We start from the raw sequence: 8,195 nt of genomic DNA, 5'->3' as shown, positions 1-8,195 counted from the left end.
GGTGGGTCTGTCTCAGGGTCAGGGGCTGCGGTGGTGGCCTCTCAGGTGGCGTCTGCCGGGCAGTGGGACAGGCAGCGGTGGAGCCCAGAGACACACCTTGAGGGGAGGGAGGAGGAGGCGGAGGGACAGGCTGGGAGGAGCTGGCACAGGGCTGCCTCCAGGCAGAGCAGCTCCCTATCCAGGCCACACCCTGCACCTTCAGACCCACCCTGATCTGTGGAAGGAGTGTTTTTTCTCCCCCAGTTTAATTATTTCCGACAGCTCAGCAACCAGTCGGGCTGCTTCCTTCTGATGCACCTTTTAAAGGGGAGCCGTGTCCTCACAGGTGGGCCAGCTTGCTGAGCCGAGAAGCCCCTGGGGCAGAGGCCGAGGTGTCTGCTGAGGCCCACAGACAGAGGGCTGTGAACCAGGTCCTACAAGCCCAGCAGCCGCGTGCTGTGTGCACCTGGCTTCAAGGGGAGGTCCCTGTGCGGACGGCGGGGTTGCTCCTCGTCTTAAGGGAAAGGGTGGGTGCCAGGGATTTGGGGTTTGCAATGAAATGGCATTGAACTCACCTGGCCACGCCCAGGCACTGTCCTCCCTACATTACGATCCAGCAACCTGCTCAATGATCCCGCTAACAGACGAGGATACGGAAGCTCTAGGGAGAGAACGCACTGGCCTAAGTCACCTGGGAGAGCTGGCATCTGAACCCAAGGCCTAGAGAGGCACAGGTCTTTCCTCAGCTGAGGGCCCCAACACCACCGGAGCACCTCCGTGCAAGGCGGCCTCAGAGCACCGCGCGGCCGGCAGCCCTAACCAGGTGCACACAGCCCTGTGGTTGTTCCTGGCAGCGCAGGTCAGGACTTGCTTGGATCTAAAAGACAGACACAGCAATGCAGGGAATGCAAGCAATGCCAGGCCAGGGGCTGGGTCCTGGGGCCCGAACACTTACCTCGCACTGTCTCCACAGCAGGTTTGCTGTGTGACTCAGAAAACATCTGTCCCCCGCCCCCCAGAGCCCGCCTCCTACAAGAGGCCATGAAGGGGGCCTCCGGTTATTCCCGAGGGGGCTGTTCAGGTGGGATATCCCCTCAGCACAGAGCCCAGGCCCAGGCGTGAGGCAGCCTACGCCAGCAGAGGCCTCTGTCCGACCACCTGCAGGAGCACCTGCCAGACAGGCCACCTGGTCCTCACCTGGGCTGTGACCCGCTGCCATGGTCCTGGGAGCCTCCCCAGCAAGTGCATAACTGTGCCTCTCCTGGGTGGGGCTGGAGGGACAGAACAGGGTGGGTGCGGCTGGGGTGGCATGTTCTGGGTGGTGTGTATGCAGGAGAGTGGGTTTCCCTCCCTCCCCTTGAATCCAGGTCAAGCTCAGGAGTCCCGCCCCGCTGGCTCACCAGGCTGAGCAGCTAATCCTTTGCAATAATATCCCTGGGAAAAGAGCCTAGACAAGCTTGCTTCACAAGCCAGCTGGAGTTTTAAGAGGTATGGAGTGGTGTTGGGGTGTAGACCTGGCTCCCTAATGGGAATTCCCTCTGTTCTCAGGCACCACAGGAGCCACCTCTTGTTTGAACTTACTAGGAAGTTGGCTAAGAGCTCATGGGGTCTTCGAGGGTGGGGATCCCTTCCTCAGAAACTCGGTCCCCATTCCACGGGGCTCTTGCCAAAGGTGAGGAGGGAGAGCCCCCGCTCCTCACAGTGTCTCCCCAACCTTGTGAGAATAGACATAAGGAGGAAAGAGCAGGGAAGCCAAGAAGCATAAGAGAGGAGGCTCTGCTAGTCCTTGGAGCTCATGCACCTTCATCCCAAGTCTGGAGGATGAGTCTGAGCCTTGGGAATAGCTGACACAGAGTAGATGCTGAGAGAACATTGGTGGATGGATGGATGGATGGATGAATGGATGGGTGGATGGATGGATGGATGAATGGATGAGTGAGTGGGTGGGTGGATGGATGGGTGTGTGGGTGGGTAGGTGGATGCATGGATGGATGGATGGATAAGTGGATGGATGGATGGATGGATGAGTGAGTGGGTGGGTGGATGGATGGGTGTGTGGGTGGGTGGGTGGATGTATGGATGCATGCATGGATGGATGGTTGAATGGATGGGTGGGTGGATGGATGGATGGAAGAAATAAAAGTTAGATGAATCTGAGTGGGGAAATAGATGGGTAATATATGTGAATAATGATGGGTGGGCAAAAAGAATGGATGGATGGATGAATACATAGTTTGCAAATTGGATAAAATAACTGAGAAAAAAGGAAGGAAAAAGACAGGAATAGAGAAAGAAAGGAAGATAGGTGGGAAGGAGAGAGTTATGAGAAGGGAAGAGAAAGGATGGATGAAGATCAATAGGTAGAAGGCAGTGGGTGTGCTGATAACAGTTTAGCAGCTGGCTCTTCCAGGGTGAAAAAGTGCTGGTTTGTAGTGTGCCCATTTCTCCCACCATGACCAATCTCCAGCTACCAATGCAAGATGTGTGGGGAAGAGATGCACCCGATTGGCTCTTGTCAGGGCCAGCCTGACAGGGTTGAGCCGGGCTGAGGCAGGGAGGTGGGAATTGAGAAAAGAAAGAAAGACAGGAAAGCGGGGTCGGGAGGACTCCAGTTCTCTTGATGAACTGAAGCGAGTTTATTAGCTCTACAATCCTATTTATACACAACACACCGAATCAGAGGTCTGTCAAGAGGAATGTATTCTTTGTTCCTCTTAATCTCTAAGGGAGAGATACAGCAGAAGGACAAGTTCTCAGTACAGCATATCTCAGTAAATAGTTACAGACTTCTTGGCAAGCTATGAAAGGCTGTTCTCATTCTACAAATGTTACTCTCATTCTACTGATAATCGCCATCCAAACAAGTCTGGGAAAACTGTGTGGATAAGGGTCCCGGCCTTGCTAGCCCCTGCAGGTGCAAGGACCTTGCCAGCTTACATCTGGCCCCCAACAGGCTCTCCTGAGCTACTGGGAGCCAGCTCCAGCCTATCACAGAAGAGTGGTGGGAAACCGAGGTAGATTGATAGATCTTAGGAGGGAGACAAAACATATGGATTCTGGAGGATGCCACCCTCCGTTGTCCTGAGGAAGGAAACCAGGTTCAAGTGACTTCAAGGCCGTGAAAATCAAGGCTGATTTATGTCTTCCACAGGCATTCCCTCTGACCCAGGCCATCAGTAATGGCTCCTTCCGCTGGACCCCTGTCTGTCCCACTCTGAGGCATTCAGCTCAGACCGCTCAATACTGTTGTGATTCACTCATGGACACAGGTTTCTTGAGCACCGTACTATGTGCCAGGCCCTAACCAGGGGCTGGTCACATGGCATGAATGAGTTGGAGAGCTCACACTCCCATGGGAAAACAAACCAGGGAGTCAATTATTTGCGTTTGGAGTAGACAGTGAAGGAGGCATGCTGTGAGGGGCTATGCTGCAGAGAGAAGGAGGAGGAGGAGCCAGAGACGTGCTAAGAGGCCTCCCGCCAGGCTGGGTGGGGGCTCGCTCCCCAGCACAGACGCGTCCCTCAGCCAGACAGAGGGGGCTTCGGTTCAACTCAGCAGATCTGTATTTGGTTGAATGCTGGTTGACTGGTCTTTGATCCTCCTGGGCAGGGCCCCTGACCCCTTCCTCCCTTAGGGGAACCGATCCTTCCAAATGCCTGGTGGGAGGTAGGGGCTCTTGGGGACCCCAAGGCCTGAAGAGACCTTCTCAGAGGAAGCCCTGCTCTTCCAGGAGAGACGAAGCCCTCACACCCCACCCGCCTGTGGCCGGCCATGTCGAAGAGCAAGGATTCTGTCTGCTCAGAAGTGAGGGCTGAGCTGGCACTGAGCGCCATCCGCGGGAAAGCCATGGCTGAGAGCTGCCCCTGGCCCTTCACTCAGCCCCACCAGGTGCCATCCAGGGCCCAACTATACTCGGTCCATCCCCGGGGCCTGCCCGCTCCAACCCAAACCCAGCGGCACTGGCTCCACAAACAGACAATCCCTGACGATGGCAGAGACTGTCCCACACGCCAACTGGCAGGAAGGACCCACGGCCACCTGCCCATGTGCTGAGGGCTGGGAGCGAGGACCTCTTCTATTTTTAAAAATACTTTTATTGGTTCCAGAGAGGAAGGGCGAGGGAGAAAGATAAGCATCCATGATGAGAGAGTCATGGGTCAGCTGCCTCCTGCACGCCCCACACTGGGGATCGAGCCCGAAGCCGGGCATGCGCCCTGACTGGGAATCCAACCGTGACCTCCTGGTTCCTAGGTCGATGCTCAACCGCTGAGCCAGGCCAGTGGGGCTGTGTGATGTGAATGGGGGGTCTGCTTTCATGTGGACCGGTGTGACTCTCTCATGCACTAAGCTGGAAGAGCCGTGCGAAGAAAAGAAAGAATTCAATAAAATAGAAAGAAAAGAGATCAGAAGGAAGTCCTCCCAGGTGAGGCCCAGCCCCAGGTCTTCTCTGCAAGGGCCGAGCACAGACGCACTCACACTCGCCCTGAGCTCTGGGGAGACAGCCTGCAGAGGTGCCAGGGACCCCGCAGAGAAACAGAATTGTCCGGCTTCAGGGCCAGGGCTGCAGGCAGGACTGAGGGCTGCCTGGCACCATCCTCCCTTTGCTGAGCCCTCCTCCCACACAGTCCTCTCCCCCACAACCTTCCCCCACACAGCCCTCCCTCATACAGCCCTCCCCTACACACAGCCGCAATGCTTCATCCTTTAAAGAAGTGTCCGACGGCTTCCTCACGTCTAGCAAGGGGCAGCTGCAGAAAATGAAGGAGTCGTTAGATAATGTGATGGATTATCTTGTTAACAACACACCCCTCAACTGGCTGGTAGGTCCCTTTCATCCTCAGATAATCGAGTCTCAGAATGCTAGCCCTCCCACACACACAGCCCTCCCCTACACAAGCCTCTCCTCCCACAGCCCTCCCCGACACAGGCTTCCCACACACACAGCCCTCCCACACACACAGCCCTCCCCTACACAAGCCTCTCCTCCCACAGCCCTCCCCGACACAGGCTTCCCACACACACAGCCCTCCCACACACACAGCCCTCCCCTACACAGTGCAAGCAGGTGCCAAATCTGGGTCTCCCTGAGGGTTCCCTGAGACTGGCCGCACCCCATTCGCCTGCCTGGCCCATTTTTCAGCGGCTGTCCCACAGGCCTTGCCTGCACTGCAGTCTTTCCGAACATCTCGTCGTGGCCCAAAAACACCAAACAGCGGCCTTGGCATGCCTCACCTCGGGCTAAGGGTCCCCACGCTGGGCACAAGTGGCAGCGTAGCCTCCCCCAGAGGCACCCAGGCCCAGTCCGGCAGCGACAGCAGGCTCTACCCTCCAGCTCTTGTCTTCTGGGCTCCCCCAGACTTAGGCAGCAGCCATCCTCCTGCCCTGGCACTGCCCCCTCCCCCGGCTTTTCCCAGCCACTGGCCTTGGTCTGAGCCAGAGCGCTGCAGCAGCAAGGCGGCCTCCGAAAGGAGAGGGCATCGGGGCTGCATCCTGTCCTGGGGGGTAACCCACCCAGGACCCTCAGGAGTGCGGGCTGCGAGGGCCTGCCCCATGTTGGCACTTCCCTGACACGGACCGAAGGCTCTGACCCAGGCTCTGACCCGGACTCTGACCCGGACTCTGACCCGGACTCTGACCCGGGCTCTGACCAGGGCTCTGACCCGGGCTCTGACCAGGGCTCTGACCCGGGCTCTGACCAGGGCTCTGACTCAGACTCTGATCCGGGCTCTGACCAGGGCTCTGCCCCGGACTCTGACCCGGACTCTGCCCCGGACTCTGACCCGGACTCTGCCCCGGACTCTGACCCGGACTCTGCCCCGGACTCTGACCCGGACTCTGCCCCGGACTCTGACCCGGACTCTGCCCCGGACTCTGACCCGGACTCTGCCCCGGACTCTGACCCGGACTCTGCCCCGGACTCTGACCCGGACTCTGCCCCGGACTCTGACCCGGACTCTGCCCCGGACTCTGACCCGGACTCTGCCCCGGACTCTGACCCGGACTCTGCCCCGGACTCTGACCCGGACTCTGCCCCGGACTCTGACCCGGACTCTGCCCCGGACTCTGACCCGGACTCTGCCCCGGACTCTGACCCGGACTCTGCCCCGGACTCTGACCCGGACTCTGCCCCGGACTCTGACCCGGACTCTGCCCCGGACTCTGACCCGGACTCTGCCCCGGACTCTGACCCGGACTCTGCCCCGGACTCTGACCCGGACTCTGCCCCGGACTCTGACCCGGACTCTGCCCCGGACTCTGACCCGGACTCTGCCCCGGACTCTGACCCGGACTCTGCCCCGGACTCTGACCCGGACTCTGCCCCGGACTCTGACCCGGACTCTGCCCCGGACTCTGACCCGGACTCTGCCCCGGACTCTGACCCGGACTCTGCCCCGGACTCTGACCCGGACTCTGCCCCGGACTCTGACCCGGACTCTGCCCCGGACTCTGACCCGGACTCTGCCCCGGACTCTGACCCGGACTCTGCCCCGGACTCTGACCCGGACTCTGCCCCGGACTCTGACCCGGACTCTGCCCCGGACTCTGACCCGGACTCTGCCCCGGACTCTGACCCGGACTCTGCCCCGGACTCTGACCCGGACTCTGCCCCGGACTCTGACCCGGACTCTGCCCCGGACTCTGACCCGGACTCTGCCCCGGACTCTGACCCGGACTCTGCCCCGGACTCTGACCCGGACTCTGCCCCGGACTCTGACCCGGACTCTGCCCCGGACTCTGACCCGGACTCTGCCCCGGACTCTGACCCGGACTCTGCCCCGGACTCTGACCCGGACTCTGCCCCGGACTCTGACCCGGACTCTGCCCCGGACTCTGACCCGGACTCTGCCCCGGACTCTGACCCGGACTCTGCCCCGGACTCTGACCCGGACTCTGCCCCGGACTCTGACCCGGACTCTGCCCCGGACTCTGACCCGGACTCTGCCCCGGACTCTGACCCGGACTCTGCCCCGGACTCTGACCCGGACTCTGCCCCGGACTCTGACCCGGACTCTGCCCCGGACTCTGACCCGGACTCTGCCCCGGACTCTGACCCGGCCTCTGATCCGGGCTCTGACCCGTGCTGTGACCCGGACTCTGACCAGGACTCTGATCCGGGCTCTCACCAGAGCTCTGACCCGGGTTCTGACCAGTACTCTGACCAGGACTCTGACCCGGACTCTGACCGGGGCTCTGACCCGGACTCTGACCCGGGCTCTGACCAGGGCTCTGACCCGGGCTCTGACCAGGGCTCTGACCAGGGCTCTGCACAGGGCTCTGACCAGGACTCTGATCCGGGCTCTGACCAGGGCTCTGACCCGGACTCTGACCAGGGCTCTGACCCGGGCTCTGACCAGGGCTCTGACCCGGACTCTGACCAGGGCCTAGCCATGAGCCACGGGGAGGTGTGTGCCCGCTTGGGAGGCTCTGCTCCGGCGGGTTGTTGGCGGGTCCCTGTCGGGTGTTGGCCAGCAGAGCTGTGGACGGAAAGGAGACCCCACCTTCGTGCGGTTGGGCCCCATCGTCCGCTGAGAGGCCCCGAGAGTAAAAACTGAGTTTTCCTGGAGAAAGAAAAATCCGCCTCAAACAGCACCCGCCCTCCTGCCTGACTCCCAGCCCCGCCGCCCAGCTCAGCGCCACCATCGCATCATCCGCTTCCCAGGGACACACCAGGCGAGTAAATACCCGGGGTCTTCGTTGGTGTGAATGGGGTAGGTGCCTCCATGACTCCACCCAGGTTCCTGCTAAAAGGAGCCGAGTCACAGCCCCTGCAGGAGCACTGAGGGGAGAGGGGGAGCATTGATTGGAGAGGCAGGAGCACTGAGGGGAGAGGGGGGAGCACTGAGGGGAGAAGTAGCGAGTGGAGAAAAAGTTTTGAGACCATGGCTCCCAGGAGCTGCTCAGGAGGGCTGCTTGCTGTGTCCCTGTAAGCGAGAGGAGCAGGGCTCTTCTCTGGGAGGAAGGGGTGCTGACGGAGAGCTGCGGGTTGTCCTCCCCTTGGGCTGGGCTTTGCCCTGCACCTCAGCCCCCCGGGTGCCTCCAGCGCTGAAACCCCCCAGTTCCAGGGCTGCGTCCCCACAGAGAAGGGCTGGGACAGCACCAGAGGCCTGGGATCGCCTGACCTGGGGAGGGGCGGCTAATGGCACCCTTAGTGCGGGCAGGTGCCTGCCCCCCTCTCTCCAGGGCAGCAGGGGAGCCCCGGTGGGAGGCCAGGCACG

General features: G+C 60.6%; 1 protein-coding gene across 1 annotated transcript in view; it reads right to left on the bottom strand.

Moving 5' to 3' along the window:
• The window catches only part of TRIM29 (tripartite motif containing 29), a 56,671-nt gene that overhangs the window by 26,975 nt on the left and 21,501 nt on the right, over positions 1-8,195 (bottom strand). The gene's annotated exons all lie outside the window — the stretch shown is intronic.

The sequence above is a fragment of the Myotis davidii genome, unplaced genomic scaffold (genome assembly GCF_000327345.1).
Source record: "Myotis davidii unplaced genomic scaffold, ASM32734v1 scaffold355, whole genome shotgun sequence".
NCBI classification, from domain to species: Eukaryota; Metazoa; Chordata; class Mammalia; order Chiroptera; family Vespertilionidae; genus Myotis; species Myotis davidii.
The sequence above is the reverse complement of the archived record's forward strand: the minus strand, read 5'-3'. Positions and strand labels throughout refer to the sequence as shown.